The sequence below is a fragment of the Vicugna pacos genome, chromosome 35 (assembly GCF_048564905.1).
Source record: "Vicugna pacos chromosome 35, VicPac4, whole genome shotgun sequence".
Classification (NCBI taxonomy): Eukaryota; Metazoa; Chordata; class Mammalia; order Artiodactyla; family Camelidae; genus Vicugna; species Vicugna pacos.
Window position 1 is genome coordinate 28,123,098 of NC_133021.1, and position 25,086 is coordinate 28,148,183.

The window sequence follows — 25,086 nt, forward strand, 5'->3', positions numbered from 1 at the left end:
TGATGTCATGGAGGTTTGGTTAAGCCTGCAGTGTAATCATACTGCAGTATGTAAGTGTGTCAAATCAGCATATGGTCCACCGTAAACTTACACAGTTTTATGTGTCTATTATATCTCAATAAAAAAGGTATCTTGACATTCCACCCTTTACAATACTTAGTATGGATATCCACCCTCCAGTTCCCCCAAGAAAGAAAGGAAAGAAGGAAAAATGTTTTCCCATATAATCAAAATAGCATGATCACCACTAACACAATAATTTTTCAGGATCCTCTAATATCCAGTTCATATTCGATTTCCCCAGGTATGGTCAGGCCATATACTGAATTTACTTTATGTTACTACAGTTGCTTCGTATGAGGAACAAGGACGTAGGACTAACTAAATGATCTCGAAGGCTCATGGTTTTAGGTTTAATACCTTTAGGGAGTGCTGCTCTGATTTTGTTCTTTCATCTCTTGTTCCTGGAGTAGGAGTCACAGTTTACAGACACAAACTATGCCTCTATAGCAAGATGAGGTGGAAATTTGCAAATGATTTGGTTCATGGGATCGGTTGAGGCAGGTTGGGTTGACTTGTGGGTCAACCTGTAGGTTTGGCAGACTGAGCGTTAAAACTGTTTAGGTAAATTGTACCGCTGCCAATTTAGGGAAAGAGGCAGTAACTTGCTTTCCACCCAGCAGGTTTCTCACTTGTACTTTATATGCTCCATAATTGTTCAAGGACTTTGACCGTCTTTTTGATTTTTTTTTAATTGAAGTATAGTTGATTTACAGTGTTGTGTTAGTTTCAGGTGTACAGCAAAGTGATTCAGTTTTTATATATAACATATATATTCTTTTTCAGATTATTTTCCATTATAGATTATTATGAGCTATTGAACATAATTCCCTGTGCTATACAGTGGGTCCTTGTTGTTTATCTGTTTTATATGCAACAGTGTGTATCTGTTAATCCCAGACTCAATTTATCCCTCCCCCGACTTCATTTTGTTTTGTTATTTGAGACTGTGGTGTTTTATTCAAGGAGACTAAATGTTGGGTCTCTCAGGTTACCTGTCTAGGAAATGCTCATTGTTCCAGAACAAAAGAATGAAAAAGTCACACACTGTCTGCCTAGCAGATATCAGTGCTCCAGCCCCAGAGGTCCTGCTGATGGGCACGCTCTCTGCATTGTTCAGGGGCCCCTGCAAAGCCTCTTCCCAGCTCCTTCATCTTCCTACCAAACCTGCCACCTGTGACGTGTGTGGGCCCAGGAACACAACCTTTCCCACCTGAGCTCTGGACCAGCTGTGAAGAAGGGCTGAGGACTCAGCCAGATGGAGACCCGAATATTAACTTTATTGCCAAGAAAAGCTAAATCGGAGGGCCGCAGACTGTGGCAGTAAAGGGCGTCCTCATTCTGAACCTCTGGATCGGGCCACACTAGCTTAGGGGAGAAAAGCAGTAGGCGGGCTTCCAGCAGGTTCCCAGGAGTACGAGGGGGAAGGGGCTGAGTGTCCACCCTCTGTCCCTCCCAGCCAGCCCTCCTCCTTCTCCAGGAGGGGCAGCCACAGAGAAAGGGCCAGCAGGACTTCCCTCTCACAGTTACCTTGCCCTGGGGACCGGTCCCCAGCATCATGGGTGCCTTCTGGATTCTTCCCTGTATCTCAGCGTCGGTGATGAATTGACTGAGGTGAGCGAGAGACGTTCTGATGAGAGTGTGTTTCAGTAAATACTGTCATTCATACAATAGGCACTCTTGAAATAGACAAATCTTTAAAAGATGCTCATCTTTCAGATTTTGCCCAAACTCTGAATATCTGTTGAATGAATGACTATACCAATCACATGTTTGCATTTGGGGGTGGGGTGGGGAGAGACTTGAGGATGGTTGTGTGTGTGTGTGTGTGTGTTTGGTGGGCAGGGCCAAGAGGAAGAAGAATGGAGAGCTAAGGCTTTCTGCACGTTTCAGCACCTGGAGGAGAGGTGCCCATGCCTGAGTGTCCTGGTAGTCAGTGTCACTGGCTGATGGACCTTCTGTCCCTGGGGCCCAGGAACCAGGCAAAGACGTGGGGGCTTGAGGCAGCCCTTGCTTTGGGAGGCTTCTCCTTTCCCAACGTGTCCATTGTCCCTTCATCAAAGGAGAGGTTTGAGATGCGCCATCCAGGTGCTGTGAAAAGTTGGTGCCATCGACTGGGGAGGAGGAGCAGGGGGGTGGGGCTGGCAGTGTTTGCTGCTGATCCTTCACAAAGCAGAGGAAACCATCCTTTGTTTCCAGGCATATTCTGAAATCAGAGTATGGACCAGGACAGGGAGGACCTAAAAATTTTTTTTACCCCATTCTTAACACTTATCATGCTAATTAACAAACTACCAATTTCATCAAGGAAAAAAAAAATCATTTCTGAGGATCTGGTTGGTAGAGGCTCTAGCATTACTCGAATGTAATAGCCCAGGTGTTTCTAGTTGCCACTCCCAGAGTAAGGACTGCTTGGTTAGGATGCTAGCTGACCAGCTCCGATAGAATTTGCATACCGTAAAGTTCACAAATCTCAAAAATTTTTAACCCTTGTACTGACCCCCTAGATCAAGACGTAGAACATTACAAGCACCCTAGAAGGCTCCCTGGTCCCCTTTTCCCAGTTGAAACAACACCTCCCTGCCCAAAGGTAATCACCGTTCTGACCTCTGTCACCATAAGTTAGTTTTGCCTGATTTGAATTCCAGAAAGCTGGCATCCTGCTTACACTTTGTGGGATTTATTCATGTTGTTGCTTATATACATTGTTCATTTTCCTCCACTGCCATGTGGTGGTCCACTGTGTGAAATTTGGATGCCATTCTATCCTCGGTGGACACTTGTTTATTTCCAGGTTGGAACTGGTGTGAATAAACCAGCTAAGACGGTCCTTGTGCCTGTTATGGTGGGTGGAGTGTGAGCTACTGATGCAGGTTGACTAGCTGTCTCTGGAATCGAAGCTTAAATTAGCATTTAATTTAATATCATCCTGTCCATGCCAAGTGAAGGCATCGTACGAAAGTCCAGCTGACCCTTGAGCAGCATGGAGTTATGTACTGGGTGGGTCCACTTACATGCAGGTTTTTTTCAGCTTAAGGACGACGGCATTGCACCGTCTGCGGTTGGTTGATCTGTGGATCTTTTAGGTTGCAGAACTGTGGATATGGAGGAACCAAAAGGTATGGAGGGCCCACTGCAAATTATACTCGGATTTTCGGCTTCCAGGAGGGCTGGCGCCCCTAACCGCCGTGTTGTTCAAGGGTCAACTGTGTATCACACAAAGGAATGAATTTGGACAAGTATGTGTATGTTTAGCAAACGATGCTGGTGCAAAAGCAGATCATTGCTTTTGTGCTCCTTGGCTATAATAAATGTCCTAAACCAGAGGGTCAGTTTCCTGAACGCCGAGATTCTCACGTGAAAGTGTGTTGTTCCCTCATGGCTTCTGTAGAAGGGGTGGGAAAAGGACCTTTTCATTAATTCTGCAAATAGGCATCATTTTCTAATTTGAGATTCTTGCTGTGAAAAAAAAATCATGAATTACTAAAACCTCTGAGAATATAAACTTGTTTGAGGGGAGAGTCCCCTCTGAATTGGAATGAATAAGGTTTTTAAATATTCACTTGTGTTTTTCTTTCCATGTCATTTTGGGTGTTGTGATGAAAAAAATATTTGCTGCTGATTTAGAATCCCTGAATACTCTTATAAAAATTTCATTTCCCCCGTATTAACTAGGCTTTCAGGGCTGTTTTAGAGGGCCTGTTTTCCTCTAATAGGTTGCTAGAGGGAAATTCTGTTCTCCTAGAGAAATGATGGATGGATGTAGAAGAGGAATACTGATCTCTGACCACCAGCAGGGGAGGCTGCGTTGACTTAAATTTTAAAATAGTCTAGGTTTAATGAAAGTGAAGAATGTGGTTAGCACTCCCCTTGAGAAGAGTGGGAAAAATTTTAGGGACCAACACCACACACATACATTTAAGATGTCATCATGTCTTTACAGTCACCTACCAGTGTTTTTTAACAACCCTCCAGGAGGGGAATCTGACAGTATGAACCTCCGTTACTGATGTGCAGTCCTGTCCTGGAATCTTTCCCATGCCCACACCTGCACGTGTAACGAAATGACATTTGTACCTGATTATCACCAAAGCTTTGTATATCACACCAGAACATCAAAGCCACCAGGTATCCATCAGTCAATAAGGGAGTGGTTAAAGGACAGTGTACGTGTACAGTGGAATGTCGGGCAGTTGTTAAAAGAGAGTGAGGGAGAGCTATGTACTGATGTAGGGTGATGTTCAGGTACATTGCCAAGTGCAAGAAGCAAGGTGGAGAGCAGTGTATGGAGTACACTACCTTTATGTAAGAAAGAGTGGGATATGAAAATTTATAGGTGCGTTTGCTTCTTTTTGCATAAAGAAATGCTATGTGGGCAAACAGGGAACTGACACAGTTGTGCATCTGGAGCAGGCAGAGGGGAAGAGAGCGATTGAGAATAGAGGAATGACTCCTGTGTGTGTCTTTTTCTAATGTGTTGACTTTTTGAATGACGCACAAAACCACCAGCCAGCGAAAGTGAACCTGTCTGGGCATGCCCTGTGGCGCTGAACTGGAACAAAGGTAGGTGGCAGGAGGTGAAGCCGGTTGAGTGCATCGTAAAGGGCTGAGGCCATCCACTCCGTTTCCTTTCTCAGAAGCTAAGTCAGTACATTCAGTCATTCCATCCACACATGCTCCCTGAGTCAGTCTGCCAATCCGACGTGCCAGGCGCTATTTTAGATGCTGTCAGTGGTGCCTTAAGGTCCAAGCTTTCAGAAGGGCATTCTTGAAGGAGCAAACAGACAACAAGCAGGTGAGGATGGAGGGAGAGAAGGTTCCTGTTGCAGGGGTCCAGGGAAGTGGGTGAAAGAAGCCCATGCTGACATCAGAAGGTGGGGGTCACTGCTGATCTGTATTCCTGTGTCTCCGTGAACAATATTCTTGCACACAGGATAAAAAAGTGGGGGTAAACTCCCACTCTTAATCTTTTGCCGTAGCAGTCAGGATTTCATTTTACCATAAGATCAATATCACTTAAGTTTCAAATAAGAAGTAAACACATTCCAGCAGTCGCTGTCACCCAGCCTACTGCTGTGTTGGCAGCAGACCTGAATTTAGATGAATAAATAAAAAGTTGATTTGACCGTCGTGGTTTGTTTTCACAACAGGAGGGCTGTAGTGGGGATACTGTGATCTATATGATTTGTGACACTAACCCAGTTTATCAAACAGATAAGATATTACTATGACAAGTCTATCATTTGCTTTTCCATTCAAAAAGAGGTTAAATGTAATTCACCCCTGTACTGTGACGCGTTAACTATAGAGAGTTGAAACACACACGTACCACATAGCTCACATTCTGTTTATCTTCATGACAATCATTGTCTGAAACTACCGTGGAGATATTTCCACAGTAGATAATACAGACATTTGAAACATATATTTTCTGTGTTCTTTTTTTTTTTTTACCTTATTTTCTTTTACTGGCAGATTTCCCTTTCATAGTTTCTGAATCAGATGAAAGGTTAATATATATATTTTGCAGTTTCTGTGATAAAATTACTTTTTCAAAGAGAAATTTTTCTCTGGGTTCTTTGGGTTTCTTTGGGTTCAGTTCAATTTTGGTGAAACTTGACGAGCAGAGATCAAAGGCACAAGAAAGTCTGATGGTCAGAGTGTTTCTTGCATCTCCAGTGCTACAACAACTTGAGTCTTGCTCAGATAAGAAGGAATAACCAAAGACTGACAGCCAGTCTTGGGAGTCTGAAATTTTCCTGGCAACCAAAGTCCAAAATATACATCTATCTGGAGCCAGCATATTCACAAACAATCTTAGGTTGGGTGAGTTAGTTACAAAAGCACCAGAAATCAGACTCAGGGTTCAAAAATGTGCCGAGTAATACAGAACCTTATGTCATAATCATGATAAACTCCGTTCTGAAGAGTAGTGTTGAAATGTCCAGGGGCCCCAGAATCCACCATCATCCTCGGAAATGCACAAAGAAGTGATGATGGAAGCTTGCTGTTTTATCTCCCTGTTATTTATTGCTGAGCAGACTTGGGCTGTCTTTGAGGACTGGCTGTTTCAGAGCTTTGTCAGGTCTGTTCTCTCGGAATCTCAGGGTGACCTCAGAGAACGTGGTCTTTGCTTCCTGGGAGATAAAGGAAAGGAGAGGCTGTGAGTGCATGAGCCCTTACGCTCTGCCACGTGTTCTGGCCTTACCGGAACGTGCGGGAGCATCACCGGGCTTGGCTGGGGGAGTCGCTAGAGCTCATGCACGATGGAGGGACTGCTCACATTCTCCATCACTAGCAGTGAGGCACCGTGCTCTAGTGGCTGTGCTCAGGGATAACGCGAGGAGTCTGGGAACTACGAGGATACGCATCCGGTGCTTGCTAAGTTGTGTTTTCTTTGTGAATTTTATTTTCGATGAGGCGATAAGAATGACAAGGATGCAAAGGTGAGATAGGGCGATGGAGAAATTCAACGGAAGTGGGCTGATTCTCTAATGCCTTTTGCTCTTTGGGGCAGCAGTTTAACGAGAGATGTTCTTAAAGTAAGCGTACCCCAGAGCAGTGCACCAGCCTGTGAAATCTGCCACGATTATTTTAGGCATTCTTTCTCTTCGATGGTAGTTGATACACGCTCCTAATAGAAGGCTAGCGGCACCGAGTGGAGACCGAATTGCTGTGCCACTGCATCTTTGGAGGAAGAGGTTTGTTGCTTGTCACAGAAACCAAAGACTGCTTCTCCTGAGAGCATCTCCGTTTCCTGAGTAGTATACACTTTTGGTAGCTACTTCCTCCGAATACTCCCATCCAACACGTCTTACATCTTCTGCACACAGCAAGCTCCTTAGCTCCTTTGTGAGTCAGTGAAAGAAGATGAGTGTGTGTTCACAGTGGTTTTAGTGTTTTGCCCAATTCTGGTTATGTCATAAAAAGTAAATGATCATGAAAAGTAAATGATTCTTTTATGGGCATGTTTTACTGAATGGACAGTTTGTATTTCTGGCCTGTTAAGAGTTTTTTAAACTGCTGATAAACACTTGACCATACTTGTGAGAGTCTCAAGGCAGCCCAGCAGGATGGGTGTAAAATATGATAGTTAAGGCCAATAAAAATAGAGTTGACGCTTGTATGTTTCATGGGCACTCACTACCTAAGATACCTGTCATATGTGTTCGTAGAAAGGAGAGGGGTCAAAGGACGGACAAAACAGACCCAAGGGGCTGATTTGATTCAGGGAGCTTTTGTTTCTAACCAGCTAAGGTAGTGGGGTCCTCTCGTGTTGGTGAGAGTAACTCAGAGGGCAGCACTGAACAGCAGCATAGACAAGGAACATTCTGGCTGGACTGGGGAGAAGAAGTGAGCATTACGTTAAAGAAGGTGCATCCCTTGGCCAAATTCTGCCGCACAAACTGGCTGGAGTTCGTGTCGGGAGCAAACTTATTTCCTGATTAATTGGGTTAGGGAATGAAAATAAACTCTAAGAATTAAATAGATATAGATTTGATATAATATTATAATTTTATATATACATATATATAAATGTATCATGTGTTGGTGCTTATTAGAGCTGATTAGTAAATTTGATCATTTGTTTATATTCAAAAGTAGACCTTTTAAGGTAAACCACAAGAATTCATACCTCGCCAGCACATCTGTATCTACATCTACCAGTTTTCTCACGTCTGAGCTTGCCACTGGTGTGTTTTCACTGCCAAGTTCCTGGTGCTTTTTTCTCACCTCGAGCCCGAGACTCAAAGGATGTGATATAGATGCTGAGCTGGGTTCTGAAAACCTAGTTAAAATGTATGTGAAAACAATCATTAAAGTCCCTGGCTGTTCCCTCCTCATCTTCCCAGGATCATTGAATGACTAAGTAAGAAATGAACTGAGATCAGTGTGCAGACACCGAGCGCAGATCTTGGCAGGTGGGTGTTCAGTACATTGGTGTTTTCCCCTCACCCTCCGTAGTGCTTCCCAACCTTTCCCCCACCCCGAGTGCTCTCTGGTGCAGGGAGTCGTAAACACACGAGTGCAGCCATCTCTGCACGATCCACAGACTCTCCCCGAGGACACTGATGCTGCAGGAAAGTGCACCTTTGTAATCTTGTGGCTTTACCTACGCCCTGGCACTCATACTATAATTTGAGAAGTTTCATGTTAATGGCTAATGGCAGACAAATCAGAAAGGATAGGTCAGTATCTTTCCTCCAAATCTGCTTTGTCATATTTCAGATTCTTTGAACTCTGGCCTCTTATATATGGTTCTAAGGAAGGTCTCTTCAGCAGAAGGTTGAACAGCACACTGTTTCCCAGTCATCATGGACGTCAGGCAGGGGATAGAAATCAGCCCTCAACTCTGCATTTGCGTGTGCAGCCGTGATGCGGAAATTCAATGACGGCACACCCAGAAAGTACGTATCCTTCTGTGGGTTAGTTACATGCTGAGCTCTAGTGGGGGATTTCTAATCGAAGGATAAGACACCAGCGCGGCATTTCTTTACCAACCCAGATACATAAAAATAAAAAAGAAATCCTCCTGCTCACCTGGGCATTTCTGAGGCAGCTGCTCACCATGGACAGTGCTCTGTCAGCCGTGCGTCCAGGGATTCATTAACATTCTCTGATAATCCTAAAATGTCACGTTGGCTGTTAGTTTCTGGTTTTTGTTGATCGGATCCTATTTTCAAAACTACTTTTGACAAAAGGGATAACATTTGGAGCAACACCCCATATTCTCTTCAGGTGGTTGCATTTAATCATCCCTTTGGCCCTGCACTGTGGGTGTTACCCCATGTTACAGATGAAGAGACAGAGGTTCAGGGAGGCTAAATGCAAGGCCGCCCATGGATCGCGGAGCCGAGCTGTAACTTTACCTCTCTGACTCAAGACCTGTTCTCTCTCGTAAACTATTCCCTGCTCCCTGGTAGAAATGTGGTAAAATGTCCTGAAAGATAGAAGGAGGCTGGAAAAAAGGCTAAAATCATCTTGAAACATCAATTCTTGAATAACCAAGGATTGATAAATATTTGAAAGAGTTGGTTTCAGCTTCTTCATATAAAACTATCGGTACAGATCGTAAGAAGCAAATAAGAGATGTGGAACCTAGAAAATAAAGACACGAACTTATTTGCAGAACAGAAACAGACTCACAGACATAGAAAACAAACTTATGGTTACCAGGGGGTTACGGGGGTATGAAGGGATAAATTGGGAGTCTGAGATTTGCAGATACTAACTGCTATATATGAAATAGATAAACAGCAAGTTTCTGCTTCATAGCATGGAGGAACTATGTTCAGTATCTTGTAGTAACCTATAATGAAAAAGAATATTAAAAGGAATCCATGTATGTATATGTATGACTGAAACGTGATGCTGTGTACTGGAAGTTGACACATTATTGTAAACTGACTATAAAAAAAACCTTTTGATACGTACAAGCAAATAGATAAGCCAAGGAAGATGGTCAGTCCTTTAAAGCTCTGTCCCTTGGGACTGTGTCTTTGGTCCTTCTGAGTTAGACGAATGTCACCACGGTAGCCCTGAAGGGCTGTTGAAAGGAGTTGAGAGCTACATCTCGTCTAGGCAAATGGTAGCTGCCAAACAAAGCGACGTGTTAAATGACAGTTGTCATGGCCAAGGTGCTTTTTGCTTGTTTAAGAGATTTGGAGCTTTCTGGCTACACAGCACACAGTGTCATTGTTGTTTTTTCAGTTTTCAGCTTTATTAGGTAGAATTGCTACAGTTTGGCTGCACATAAACAATGTATTGCATACAAATACATATACACAATATTCTGCACTTTTTTTTTGAGTTCACATATATGTACTGTTCATTGTCTCTAAGAATGTCTAGAACTTTAGCTTTTTAAACTTACATAGTTATCAGAGGAATAAAGCCAACCACAAAATAAGAATTCAAAAAGATACACATACACCACTATTAACAGTAACATTATTTATAATTGCCAAGATATGGAAGCATCGTAAGTGCACATCAATAAATGAATAGATAAAGAAGATGCAGCATATACATGTAATGGAATACAACTCACCCATAAGAAAGGAGGATATTTTGCCATTTTCAGCCTTTCATTCACTTTTTTTTCCACTTCAAAAACCAGAATTTTACAACGGACATAAATGTTTCCATTGCATCAAAAAGAACAAAATACCTAGAAATAAACGTAACCAAGGAGATTACCTATACTTTGGAAACTGTAAAACATTGAATAGGGAAATTGAAGATGATACAAAGAAATGCGAAGATATCTTGAAGCACACAGTGTTTTGAGAACTCATTTTGAAGCAAATGAAGTACTAGCTCCTCTGTCTCCCGGCCACTTAAAAAACTTACTCTTAAATATGCAAGGAGCAGAAGGCATAAAGGGATGCTAGCATCTTTAAGCGTGTTGTAAGTAGTCCAAGGTGGTGCTTGGGAACCCCAGTTTTCTTGACAGTTGGAGCTCTGGTAACTGATGAATTGTTCCTGGAGCCAGGTCCCAAACTGAACAGTGTGGGCATTTAATGGGTGTGTAAATATTTCCACCTCTGTTTAAAAGTATGGAATCGTCAGTCACACAAGGGCTTCCTCAGTGATTTTTCTCTCATGACTGTTCATTTTCTGTGAACATCAGCTGAGACAGATGTCGTAATGCCTGGCATGGTTTCTGAGCGCTGACTTATGTATTTGCTGAAAAGTGAGTGACAGTGTGGATGGCCGCCAGGCTCAGTGTGTCTGTAAGTTGGATGACCTCTTGGTTGGTCTCTATTCACATGAAGTGTATAAAATGTGTTCTTTGGATTATCTTTAATGGACATTTTATTTTATAATTTTATTTGTTCATTATTGTATTTTATTTATTATTATTTTTTGATGGGGGAAGGGTGATTAGGTTTATTTATTTTTAGAGGCGGTACTGGGGGTTGAACCCAGGACCTCAGGCATGCTAAGCATGTGCTCTACCACTTGAGCTACACCCTTGCCCCTGGACATTTTAATTGGAGTGATTGTTGATTTACATGAATACAGGAATTATGTATATTATGAATAATACAGAGACATCTCGGGTACCTTTTACCTAGTTCCTCCCAGTGGCAACATCTTATAAAACTATAGCACAATATCATGGCTTGGATACTGTCCATCCATGTCATTCAGAGGATCTGCTGATTTTATTCAAATACGGTTTTTTTCAAGTGATTTCCAAATGAGGAAGTGTGATCGAGGAGAATAAAAGCCAGGTTGTCGGCTTCCTGGGGCAAAGATAGACCCAGACTTTGTGGACGTGTGCTGGGAAGAGGCTGGTTCCCAGATGCAGAGGAGAGCCGAGTGTGGGATGACTGGGGTTGGGGGTCCCTAGTTGGGGAGGACAGGCTTTCCCAGGGCCTTGTAGGGCTCAGAATAGAAGAAGACAGTCTGGCAGCCCAAAGGCAAGGAGGGAACTTTGGCATTTTCCAGGGATGAGCCAGCGCCCCTCCTCCCTGTGCCTTCGCCTTTTCCCTCCAACCTCCAGCCCACGTGGCAGGAACACGTGTGATACTTTAGGTTTGCAGGGGCTCCAGGTCTGGTCTGCACCCAAATCCCAGACTACACCCTACACCTTCTGAGCCAGAATTTATTGAAGGTTTGAGGAGAATTAGCTTCTATCTTTGTCATGCTTTCCTTTCATGGGGTCGTTTTTCTTATCAGAATCAGGCAAGCAACTATTAGGTACTGGATAACTGGTGGTGCCTCTTTTTTTTTTTTTTTAATTGAAGTATAGTTGATTTACAGTGTTGTGTTAGTTTCTGGTGTACAGCAAGGTGATTCAGTTACACATATATATTCTTTTTCGTATTCTTTTTCATTATAGGTTATTATAAGATATTGAATGTTGTTCCCTGTGCTGTACAGTAGGACCTTATTGTTTATCTATTTTATGTATAATAGCTTGTATCTGCCAATCCCAAACTCCTAATTTATCCCTCCCCCTCTTCCCTCTTTGGTAACCGTAGATTTATTCTCTATGTATGTAAGTCTCTTTCTGTTTTGTACATAAGTTCATTTGTATCATATTTTAGATTCTGCATACAAGTGACATCACATGATATTAGTCTTTCTCTGTCTAACTTTACTTAGTACAATAATCTCTAGGTCCATCCATGTTGCTGCAGATGGCATTATTTCATTCTTTTTTATGGCTGAGTAATATTCCATTATATATGTGTGTAATATTCCATTATGTATATATAGATTTATTCTCTATGTATGTAAGTCTCTTTCTGTTTTGTACATAAGTTCATTTGTATCATATTTTAGATTCTGCATACAAGTGACATCACATGATATTAGTCTTTCTCTGTCTAACTTTACTTAGTACAATAATCTCTAGGTCCATCCATGTTGCTGCAAATGGCATTATTTCATTCTTTTTTATGGCTGAGTAATATTCTATTATATATAAGGGTGTTCTTTATCCAGTCATCTGTCAATGGACATTGAGATTACTTCCATGTTTTGGCTTTTGTAAATAGTGCTGCTGTGAACATTGGGGTTCATGTATCTTTTTGTATTTTTAAATTGAAGTATAGTCAGTTTATAATGTTGTGTCAGTTTCTGGTGTATAGCATCATGTTTCAGTCATACATATATATACATATGATCCTTTTCATATTCATTTTCCTTATAGGTTTACTACAAGATATTGAATATAGTTCCCTGTGCTATATAGTAGGACCTTGTTGTTTATCCATTTTGTATATAGTAGTTAGCATCTGCAAATCTTGAACTCCCAATTTATCCCTTCCCACCCCCTTTCACCCCTGGTAATCATAAGTTTGTTTTCTATGTTTATGAATGGACATCTAGGTGCTTTTTGAATTAAAGGTTTCTCCAGATGTATACCCAGAAGTGGGGTTGCTGGATCGTATGGTAACTCAATTTTTAGTTCTGTAGGGAATCTCTGTTCTGTCTTCCATGGTGACTGCATCAGTTTACATTCTGGTGGTGCCTCTTTCTGTCTATTACTTGGCAGCCTCTTCCTAGTCCCAAATCTCCCCTGCCCTCAGCAGCCCGCACAGCATCCTGCCCTGGAAAGGTGGGTCCTTAATGCTGATGGAAATGAAGTCAGCTTCTCCACAGGGAGAGATTCGGAGGGAAGGAGGACCTGCAGCTCCCATGACACAGAGGAGGTGGGTAGAGGAGAGGCGGGAGCGGTGTCGGGTAGGACAAAGAGCTGGTTATCTTCCTGGGACCCTTGATGATGTCACTGCCCCACTGACCCTCAGGGGGCTTCTCTGAAGTGGGGACGTGGCCTTGTTTCTATATAGGGAGAGAAGAACCATCCAGCATTTTTATATTCCTGAGCTAAATCCAGCATTCTAGGTTACAGAATAGAGGTTCCCCCCACTCTCCCCTTGGCATAGCTAGGCTTAGAAATGTCTGCATTTCAGCCTGTGCAAGTAACTAGCATGGAATTAACTCTTTCCCTCTGGGGTGTGCAGGCCGCCAGCAGTACATTCCCTGCCTTCGCTTAGATACAGCCAAGGAAGGCGGCATTTGCATAATACTCCCTTATTTGGTTTGCCACCCTCTGCTATAGATTTGGAAAATAAAAGACACACCTTTTACAGGGAATTACTAATTCTTAAATAATTGCATAATCAACAGTCTACCCTGTGGTAACCCCGAGAACTTTTTTTCCCAGGAAAACCTAATATCATAAAATGCTTTTGCGAACATAGTGTAATATTATTTAATAAGGTTTTCAGAACCCAATTTTTAAATTTGCAGCTTCTGAAAAGAATAATGTTAGATTTCACTTGGAGATCGATGTAGTTAAAATGACCCTTTCAAGGGATTTGGGAAACGCATGTGTTAAGTTATTCTTTTAAGCTTTTGTATATAATCAGTTCTCGCTGAGCCTTGTTCTTCCTGGCAGATTTTTTCCTCTGCTCTCACTTTTTTGGTTTACTAGGTTATTCTTCTTCTGAAGTATTAAACATTTTATTCAGGGCACATTCTGGTATTCAAATAAATGGCTGAATACCAGAAAAAGGATGGTGAATTTCTGCTTGATTGCTTTGGGTTTTTCTTTGTATTCAAAGATATGTCTCAGTGGTTCCAAATGTTCACATATTAGTAAGCAACTAAATAATTAGGTTTTTCAGATTGTCTCAAAATGTCCATTATTATATAAACAAGTAGGCCTCGAGGGCGACATTTGCCTCCCAGGTTTCATAATGATTTCCTCTAATGCTTTTGAAAACCGTGGCTTTCTATGTAGTACCTAGAAGCTTGCTTTTGTGAATTAAGGCAAATGTGCTTTCCCCCGCTTTGTATAATATACAAAGACTTGAAGAAGAATATAAAAATCAACTGTGATCTCCTGCCTCTCAAAAATAACTACTGTTAAATTTTTTATGTGTTTTCCAGGCTTTTTTATGCATAACTAGTTAACACAATCACTTTCATATTATATGTTGTTTCTTCCATTTCTCGTTAAATGACATGTCTGGGCATTTTTGCATACTGTAAGTCTTTCCCCCCAAATGCTATGTATATGTTTTGAATCCCAAGAAACTCCGTCTTTGCTTGAGTGTGTGTCATAGATAGCCCAGTGCCCTGCTGCCTCTATACTAAACGGGGCCCCTGTGTGTGTATGTGTGTGATGTGTGTATATGTGTGTGTACATCTGTAAGTATGTGTGTATAGTGTGTATGTATGTGATGTACGTGTGTGTGTGTGTGCATGTGGGTAGATGTGCATGTGCGTGTGCGTGTGTGTGTGTGTAGCCAGGGTTGACTCGCCCTCTTGCAGTCAGGGGACCACTAGTACCCTCTCATCTTCCTCTTTTGCTCCCTTTCTTCCTTCCATCCTTGTGTGTTTTCCCACGTGTCTATTTTTAGTTCTGCTTCCTCTTCGGGGATTGTCGATCAGAAGCTGGAGGCTGAGCTGTCATTGATCACGGGACTCTGCCGCTGCGCGTGCTCCCTGCGGTGGTGGGGTGCGGGCTTGCTGCTCTTGAGGAGGGGGAATTAGCCCGGGTCCGCATCAGTGTGTCTGGGTGCAGATGGGGCTCCTGGTTGGATTCCCTTTCATGTTGACTTTGGGGCCTGAGCTCACACGTCCCAGTGTTGACATCTAACTGGAAACAGCATCTCATTCAAGGTGGTGAGCTCCGTTTTCAGTGGCTGGTGTGGGGCCGGCTTTAGCTTTCAGGTGACCCTGTGAAGCGTGTCCTGGGTCTTTGATTAGAGCTCAGCAACCAAAAACCTGACGGTTCAAGGCCAGGCGCTGTCCCAGCCGCCAGGGTGCTGGCCGAGGGTACGTCAGCTCATAAGTTTCTGAGAACCAAGGAACCCCTGCCACCCTCCGCCCCAGCTTGAGTTCTCCACCCATCTCTCCACCTGCTGAATGGATCTCAGGTTTCCTCCTTTACTGCTGGCCCAACAAGGAGAGACATGTTGAGAAAGCCACGTTTCTGAGCTTGGCTGCGAGTCTCCATTTCATCGGAGATGTCTCTGCCCATTTTATCCTTCTCCTTTGCCCAGTGCATGGCGAGTGGGGGGCTTCACTCAGTTTTCTGAGGTGTGAGGGCGTTTTGAGATGCAGACGCTATCCATGCAGACCCCCATCATTTGTTTGTGTTCATGTCTGGATTTATCACGTGCATCGATGACTTGGGCCCTGGTGAGACCCGTGGGCCTCAGATACTCTGTGCGCAATGTCTCAGATTGCTCAGCCCCTCATGTCCTTTGATTTCTTCCTTCCTGAGATACAAAACCTTGCTTCTCTTCCTTTCCCTGGAGCACATGCTTCTCCCGGATGAGACCTCCTGCCTTTAGTCCTGCCTGTCTCTTTCATCCTCTCCCGTCATGCCTGGTATCAGGCTCTCTCTTTCTATGCTCAGCATCCATCCGTCCATCCATCATTGGGCATCTTCTGTGTGCCAGGCCCTCTGCTCGAGGCCGCATGAGCAGCCCCTGCCTCCCAGGAGCCCTCTGTTCCTTACCGAGAGGGCCAGGTAAGCAGACATGTGTCCACGACACGCATTGCTTTGATGGTGGGCGAGGGCTGTTGGAAACACAGAGGAAAGTGGGCATAAGTCTGTCTCTGTCTGGGATTCAGGAAAGCCATCATGGGTGAAGTGACACCCTGTGAAGAGCTTGCCAGGTCAGCGTGGAGTAGAAGGAACAGCGTAGGTGAAGCTGGAGACACAAGTTCATTGGCATTGAGTACATTCACACTGTTGTGGAACCATCACCACCATCCATCTCCAGGTCTCTTTTGATCTTCCAAAACTGAAACTGTACCTACAGAACAACTCCCCATTTCCCAACCCCCAACCCCCACCCTCCAGCCCCTGGCAAGCACCATCCTACTCTCTGTGTTTGTGAATTTGACCACTGTAGGTACTTCCTATACATGGAATCATATTGTATTTATCTTGTTGTGTCTGGCTTGTTTCACTTACAATGTCCTCAAGGATCATCCACGTTGTAGCATGTGTCAACAAGGCCGAATAGTATTGCGCCGGATGGTGAGACCACATTTTGTTGCTCCATTCGTCCGTCAACAGGCACTTGGGTTGCTTCCATCTTTTGGCTGTTGTGACCCGTGCTACTGTGAACATATATCAGATATCTGCTCAGTTCCCTGCAGTCAGTTCTTTTGGGTCATGGGGTTTGAATTTGAGAACTAAAATAAAGTTGTGTTTATGGGCATGGAATTTGCCTCCTTCTCCCGCTTCCTCCCCTACCACGCTGAATCACATTTAATGTAATATTAGAGGCAGATTGCAGGAGGAGTGTGGTTTAGAATGGACTCTCCTCCCTACTTTTATGAAATAGGAGACATAGTGGACATTACACAGGCAGCGCTCACTGATAAATTCCAGGCAGGAGGTGAGGATGTCGCTCAGCTATGGAGGTGCTGGTGGAGGTGGGGTACCGGGACAGGCACAGGGACAGCAGTGCTGATCTGGGCACAGTCTGGGAAGTAGAAATAGGGACATTCATGGGTTTGCACTTCATGGTGGGGCACGAGGAAGAGAAAAGAGTCCGGAGGGAATCCCAAATTTCTAGCTTGGGCGACCACACGGTCCTATTAACTGGCAGGACTAACAGATGGGGAGGGTATTGAGAGATGACAGATAATGTGTCTCTTTTGGGCCTCTCTGAAATAGAGGAAGACGTTCCATGGGCCCGCAGGTGATCTGCAGGGTAGGGATTATTACAGCACACCTGTATAATGTGATTAGAAAATGAACCAAAGATACATTATCGTTAGTGTAAATTTAGATTCCTTTTCAAAGAAGATGGTTATATTTCTTTACAGAAATTTCTCTTATTATGTGAGGATTTTTTTTCTTTTGGAACTCTGACATGAAGGTTAATAGTCTCTTGCTTGATTTCAAAGATGACAGATGAAACTTAGGAGAGTCATTTGATATGGAATGTTGTAAGTTTTTGCACCTGAATTTTTGTGCCCTAGTCTGAAGTTGAATTTGGGGTGAGTCATAATGGATGTAGTGGGAAGGATGATGGGTTTACTTTTGGATATCTTGATCTCAAGATGCTGGTGTAACATCCAGGTGGAGGTTACTAAGCAGGTGGTGGGATATGAAGTTCCAGTGCTAAGGACTAACCCGGGGCTGGAGGTAGCCAGGGAGGTCATCCCAGTATGGAGGAGGAGGAGATTGATAGAGAGAAAAAGGGCACAAGAAGAGAAGACCAAAGACAGGAGACCAGTCTCTTTGTCCACTGTTGCATCCAGTATAGGGGACAGTGAAACCAAGGTGGCTCCAAGATGGCACCTGACCTGTGACTTCCCCATTCCGCTATCTTCATATGCACAGCACAGACTCCAGACTCCCCTGGGAATGGGATTTCAGCAGATGGGCTGGAACAGGAGGCAAGAGGCGGGGCAGGTGCATGAGCTGGGGGAGGAGCCACAGAGGAGAGTGGAAGGGAGGTCAGGGTGATGACAGGACAGCTGGGACAGGTGTGGGTTGGGAGGCAAAGGGGGCGATGGAGGGAGGTGGGAGCAGCCAACTGTCAGATGCCAGAGGGGACAAGATATTGACAAGCGTCCTGTGCATTACGCTGTTCAGGGGCCCTCGCAACCTCTGCCAGAGTTGTTTCAGGTAATGGTGGTGTTTAATCCAGGATGAACTTCTTCCCTCACGCTCTGCCCTTAGCTCGTGGATTCCGGACACTGTCAGCCTGGACAGGATTCTTACCGCTGTTCCCTACTAAAAATACCCGTCAGCGATTCAGAGCACGATACATTATAAATACTGGTGTTTGAACTCAGACACCTCTAGTTCTCCCTCTGGAGGCATTTTCTCAAAACTCACATTATCCTTATTTTAACAATAAAATGGGGAATATTTTTAATTTCTGGGATTCCTAACCCCCAAGATGCTTGAGAGATCAGAGTTTGTGGGAACCTCCATAAATCACAGGTGGCGCAGATTAGTGGCCCCAGGATCCTAGGGGACCTCGGCTGACCTTGGACAAGGTCCAGTGTACCTACCAGTTCCCCTAGCTTCTCTCCTTGGAATGTCCTTTAAACCGCTTCCCTGAAAAGCAGGGCTGCCATGGATTCTGGTCGGTCTCTGGCTGTCTCTGAGCTACTGCTGTTTTGTGAGTTGCCCCACTGACACTGCTAGTAGCAACAATAGGTGCCGTGTGTGGCGTGTCTGCCAGATTTGGGGCACCTTACCCAGGGCTTGACAGGTGTTGTCTCATTTCATTCTTACATTTTAACCTCATGAGTGAGTGCTGTTAACCCCCTTTGCTGGTTGAGAAATCTGTGACCCAGAAAAAGTTAAGGAACTGTCTTGAAGCCAGTGGTTCTCAAACCTGAGCAGGCATCAGAATCCCAGGATGGTGTTTACACCAGGCTGCTGGTCCCCATCCCCAGAGTTTCTCATACAGCAAGTCTGTGAGGGAGCAGAAGTTGCATGGCTAGCAAGTCCCCGGGGGCGGCTGCTGCTGGTGTAGGGACCGCACTTTGGGAACCACTGCTCGCCGCCATCCGGCTAAGTGGTGGCGGGACAGGGAGTCACACCAGGGTGTGTCCGACAGCAGGTGTGCCCTTTGCTTGGTGGGAAGTGCACCTCAGGCACCTGTGGTGGAGGGACGGCTGCTCACTGCCCAGGGTGGATGGACTCAGGTCTTCCCGGTCAGAGATTCAGGTGGATGCTCTTTCTCTTTTTGGTGAGATCCTGGCAGGCTTGAGGGAGGTAACGAGGCAAGGGGAAGGGGCAGGGGCAAGAGCCGAGACAGGGCATTGCCAGTACAGAACTTCAAACAGTAGTGATGACTTTGTGATGACTGTGAGCCGACCGTTCTGAACAGCATCTGGGATGACGCTCTTCCTCCTACTGCCTTCAGATGCCACTTCCTGGCAGCTGAAGATAAAAACACCGACCACCCTTCACGGTTGGGGCTCTGGAGGCTCCCAGTTAGGGACCTCATCTTCTCTGTTTTCCACACGTGGGTAAGTGCTAGGTCCACTTCTCTGCTACATCCTTCCTTCCCTCTTGATTTTAATGCTACAATTGTCTAATTTAAAACAGTCAAGAAATAAAATACTGTCCACCCGTACATTTGATAAGTAAGGTCCCTTCTCTGGTCCTCACTGCATGTCAGACAGCGGTCTGACCACTGGACACAGATGAACCCTTGAATCCTCACCGGGACCTGGTGAAGTGGCTTCCGTTATCATCCCCATGTTCGGAGTGAGGACCTCCATGTCCTCGCTGCACAGAGGTTAAGGGACTTGGCTGAGGTCAGACAACTGGCCAGTGGGCAGAGCCAGGATTCCCACTGGGCAGCCTCACTCCAGAGCCCATGTGCTTAATCACAGGGCTGTACTGGGCAGACACTGGGTGCCTAGTAAGTGTGCACTGGATGGACACATAAACTTGGATAGGCATGTCAGATGCCAGCAGGCAGGGAGCTCTGGTCTCCATGGGAGCAGGATGCTGTGTGGGTCTGCTGGGTGATTTCTCTGGGTCCCCTCAGGACAGCAGAAGATCCCTCCAGATGCACCCGTCTTCCTTGCAGGCTGCTGCAGCGTTTACCTCCACTGTAATGAAACGTGTTTTCTCTTGAGAGGGTGGTTATTGGTATTTATAGAGCATCTTATAGCTGAAGAGCTCCAGAAGCAATAATTACCTCTTTAATCCTTTTAGCATCTCTCTGAAGAGAGGGAGGTGAACTGGGATCGCCTGCTCCTGCTCGCTCTCCCTGCTTCTCTCCACCCCCCCTGCCCCTGTGGTCCACAGAATGCACTCACAGTGAGGTGATGGGGCAGGGGGGTGGGATTCGGAGGGAATAAGGGATTTCTTCCAAGTCATGTTCAGAGCTGGATGGGCGTGTGGGGACCACTTGCGGGGGCCTTGAGGTCAGCTCACCGACATTCCTACTTCCTTTGTACCACCTGGTAGCTAAATGGAGAAATAACGTTTTTCCTGCTGAAAAAATCTCCCCGGCCACGGTCCCTATTCTCCTCAGGCTCAAGGAAAAAAAGTTGGAATAATAGGATTTCTTCTGTCTCGGCAGCTACAGTGTGCAGGATGAGCTATTCAGAGGATTTGCAGAGAAAATGAAAAGGGATGAGGTCTGGGAAACTTCTCAGTGTTAGTGGGTTTTTTCCATATGCGTGTGTCTATTACACACGTATCTGCATCTCTGCCTGCTTCCGAGCCAAGCCTGCGCGGCGTGCATGATAAACAGCTCGTGATTGTGACTGTCTTTTGTTCCGCGGATGGAATCAAATTCAACGGCAGCACCTGAAGATAGACTGCGAGGAGATAAGGCTAATTTTGGTCATCTGAATTCACCAATGGGGCGCCGTGATGGTGCTCTGTTTATACCAGGGCTTTCTGTTACTAAGGATGGAATCGAGCCTAGATAAATAAGATTCTGCTATCGCTGGGATTCAGGAAATTTTCAGATGTTAGGATCGCCTGTGTGAGGGTTGTTAATAATCATTTCCCGGGCCAGATCATGGTGCTAGCGAAGAGTGCAAGAGATAATGCAGTTAGAGGAATACCCTTAGCTTCCTATTCCTTTCTTTCTCATGACCCTTCATTATGATAATTTCTGGCTGGGTTCCTTGCCTCCTTCCTGCCATTAGCCATCTCTGCTGGGCCACTTCCGGTGTGTGTGGGGCTGGCAGTGCCCCCCTAGTTCCAGACCTTGGGCGACTCCAGTCTGTCTTGGTTGAGGGGCCATCATTCGGTCTCAGGCTTTTATTTGAAAATGTTTTCTTTTCTTTTCTTTTCTTTTTTTTTTTTTAGAGATCTGATTCTGTGACTGGGGAATGCCCGCTCCAAGCTCAGGCTGGAGCACCCAGCCAAGGTCTGAGACCTGGGAAGGGCAGGGTGGAGCTGGCATTCTGAATGCGTCCGGCTGTGCTCAGCCACGTATCTGTTGCCCACAAGCATTGTAATCAGAAAGACATCAGTGTGGACCCAGCTGTGTGCTGAGCACCGGCTCCCCCCAGGTGGCCGCCTCCCTGTTCTGGGGTCCCCTCTGCGAGAGTCCCTTCTCTGCAGCCAGCAACACCCGGTCACTGTTTCCTTTGGTGTTTCACCTCCAAGAAAAGGAAAATGTATTAAATATGTGTTGGGAAAAAGGAAGATCCTAAGGTAAAACAAGAAGGAGGCAGGAATTAAGACCTTTGAAAAGTGGCCACACACGGCTTCTCCCTCTTGCATCCCAGAAGGCACAGATCAGAGATGGAGTGCTTTCATTGTCCCCCAAGTAATTGGAGGAGAGAGCCCGAGTTCTAGGAAATGCCAGGAAAGTCAGGGAGCTCTTCCAGGACGGCCAAGGGAAGCCAGTACGGAGGGATGTTGGTGCCGGGGAGGATGAGCTCATCCAAGGGGAGCACTGTGCGGTGGAAAGAATGATTTCTCTGGGCCTCAGACGTGGAAAACAGCTTCCAAGGGATGGCTGGTGGAGTCCAGCCTGGTTTGTGCCTTTCTGAGACGTTCTCCTGGTTCCTAACGTGTGTCATGTGGCTCCAGTGGAGAGGCCATTCTGCCACTGCCTCTGGGCTGACCGTGACTCTGGGGACCGGGCATGTGCCCGTGGGGGGCAGGTGTGAGCAGGAGGAAGTGTGGATGGAACTTCACTGGTGGGCCAGCAGCTGAACCTGTTTCCTTATTGGCCCTTTCCTTTCTCCTCTGACCCCAGATCTTCCTTGTGTATCCCCAGTTCCCATCCAGCGTGGGGAGGTTTTCTATCCAGTTCCCATTGGGCGCAGAAGGATTTGCTCTGCAGATTTGTGTGCTGAGCAGAGCAGAGCAGGGAGGAGCCTTCCTGAAGGAAATGCTCGAACATTCTACACGTTCTCACTGCTACCCATACGGGTATTTCTAAGCAAGAATGCAAACAGGCCTGAAATAGAATGTATTAGTAAGTGTAACAGAGGAGCGAGGTGTATTTTTAGCAAATGTGGCTAAAGCCGATGCATGCAGTCAGTGAGTGAGACGGAGCTGAGGGGAGGGCTCGGCGTTGGGGCTTCGGGGTCGTGGCTGCCTCGCTGGTCCCCCTGGAGCTGAAACATGGCTGGGGCCTGAGGCTGCCTGGCCTGGGGGTGGCTCCTGGGAGCCGGAGGGCTTCTTGAGGATGCTGTGCTGTTTTTAGAGCTGCTTCTACTCCAGTGTCTGCCTGACATAGGGGAAAAGTAGAGACAGGCAGCAGCACAGGGGTGAAGCCAGCAGGTCAAGTCCAGAAAGGCCAGTGGTGATGAACCCACCAGGCTGGGGGGAGAGGCCCACCAGCCTCTGTCTCGGTGAAGGCAGGGTAGGGCTGGCCAGATGGAGCCGGGGAAGCTGGAGGAAGTCAAGGTGCCGGTTGGCCGGGCTGTGCAGGAATCCTGGGAGGGGAGGCAGGGGCTTGGGTTGTGATGGCCAGGTGTCACCTTGACCACACCACCCCAGACTCTCTAATTCAGCTTCTTTATCTGTGACCAGATGGTGTCATACTGTCTCCGAGTCAGGGATCCAAGCAAGGTCACAGATAAAGGAAGCCTGGACCTTTCTGAAGAAAATTGTTCAAAATGCCAAGATGTAATATTATTTTTGCCCTGTGTGGATTAGCTTGGTTTAACACCAGACAGCAATATGGGTATGTCACTGCCTCTAGTAATGACACTGTTAACAGTGGAACAGAGTTCAACCCCAGGTGGGTCCTCCTGGTGTCCGTGTGGGGCTCTGGACAGACGGCCTGATGCTAAGGCACTTGCACACCTGGGGGCCCGTGGCTGTGTTCCACCCTGAAGTCTGGTTTCTCTCTGTTGGCTGAGTTCACTCCAGGATCTTCAGCCTTGCATGGATCCCTAACATCTGCTCCTGGATTCTCTCTTGCAGAAAACAGCTGTCACCATTGTGATGGTAATTTCATGCATCGACTTGACTGGACTTTGGAGTGCCCAGACACTTGGTCAAACATTACTCTTGCATGTATGTGTCTATGAGGGTGTTTTTTGGATGAGATTAATATTTATCTATCTACCTACCTATCTATCTATCTGAACCATAGTTTTTTAAAAACATTTTTATTGAGTTATAGTCATTTTTATAATGTTGTGTCAAATTCCAGTGTAGAGAACAATTTTTCAGTTACACATGAACTTATATATATTCATTGTCACTTTTTTTTTTGCTGTGAGCTACCTGAAGTATAGTTGATTTACAGTGTTTTGTTAGTTTCTGTTGTAGACCATTGTGATCAGATTAATATTTAAATCAGTAGACTGAATAAAGCAGATTGCTCTCCCTAGTGTGAGTGGGCCTTACCCAATCAGTTGAAGGCTACAATAGAACTAAAGGGCTGGTCCTCCTTTCAATAAGAGGGATTTTTTTTTAATAGAAAAATACTGTTTTATTGAGAGGTAAGACAAGTGTATTTACAATATTCAACTGTTAGACCATATAATCTGTGATATAGAATTCTGCTGGCCTTTGAACTAGGACATTGACTTTTTCTTGCCTCTGAATTTGAATTGGAATATCAGCCCTTCCTGGGTCTCGAGTCTGCTGGCCTTCAGCTGGAACTTCCCCATTGGCTCTCCAGGGAGTCCATCTTGCTGACTCACCCTGCAGATCTTGGGACTTGCCTGCCTCCATAATTGTGGGCACCGATACCTTATAATAAATCTCTTTAATGATTCTGGTTCTGTGGTTCTTTTGCTTCTGTTTCTCTGTAGAATGCTGACTAATACCACCATCTGCCAAGTACAATCAGACTGTGTGGCCCACCCCAAGTGCCCCCTTCTCCGTTTCAGGATTTCCCAAGAAGGCAGTGAGTGAGCAGAGCAGTGGAGCCTGGGGTCTCACTGTTTAGTCTTTGTGTAACAGCCAGTGGGTCAGAGACTTATAGCCGCAGGGGCCCTGCTTTTGGAAAATCCGGTGCATGAAAATTTAAACCTGTGCAAAAGGAAAATATAGGAGCTAATTTTTTCACATGAAAATAGAATTTTTCACCAGGTCCCTTTAATGAACAAGTTCCTGCTTTTATATCGAAAAATTTGATTTCCACATGGATTCAGATGAACGCCCCACCCCTTTACTGCCAGCCTCTCCTGCCTAACATTGAGTGACCTTACTGATCAATTCACAAGGTTAATAATTTGATGGCTTATTTCACTGACACGTGGATCTGGTGGTTGCCCTGTGGCAGAGAGAGCTTTGGTGGATTTGTACCTTTTTTTGTTTATTTGGGTTGGATTTTGTTGGATTGACCCTGAGTCAATATTTGAGTCTCTTTCTCATCGTTCAGTGCCCACAGCAAGCCTCAGCTCACCACTGTAATGACACGAATCCCAGAAGAAAGGCACTGGTAATGGGAACCATTTCTGATAGGTCCTACTGGGGATTCCCCTGGTCAGAAAGTGGTACCAGGCTCAGAAGAGCCCTGCAGGGTCAGTAGAACTGAGATTTTCCCCTTTTATCCTGATAGCAAAATGCTGTGTCCTGCGCAGACCCAGCAGGATTCAGCAAATGTCAGTGTTGTCTGAAATGAA

At 45.3% G+C, this 25,086-nt stretch overlaps 1 protein-coding gene, 1 non-coding gene and 1 pseudogene across 4 annotated transcripts in view; all 3 read left to right on the forward strand.

Annotated features, from left to right (window-relative positions):
• Positions 1 to 25,086, forward strand: part of CAMK1D (calcium/calmodulin dependent protein kinase ID) — a 341,195-nt gene that overhangs the window by 67,220 nt on the left and 248,889 nt on the right. The window lies entirely within an intron of this gene.
• Positions 1 to 25,086, forward strand: part of LOC102526196 (ubiquitin-associated protein 2-like) — a 63,891-nt pseudogene that overhangs the window by 37,745 nt on the left and 1,060 nt on the right.
• Positions 3,893 to 4,022, forward strand: LOC116279858 (U6atac minor spliceosomal RNA). Its single transcript, XR_004189157.1, has one exon. It is a non-coding gene; the product is annotated as a U6atac minor spliceosomal RNA (small nuclear RNA).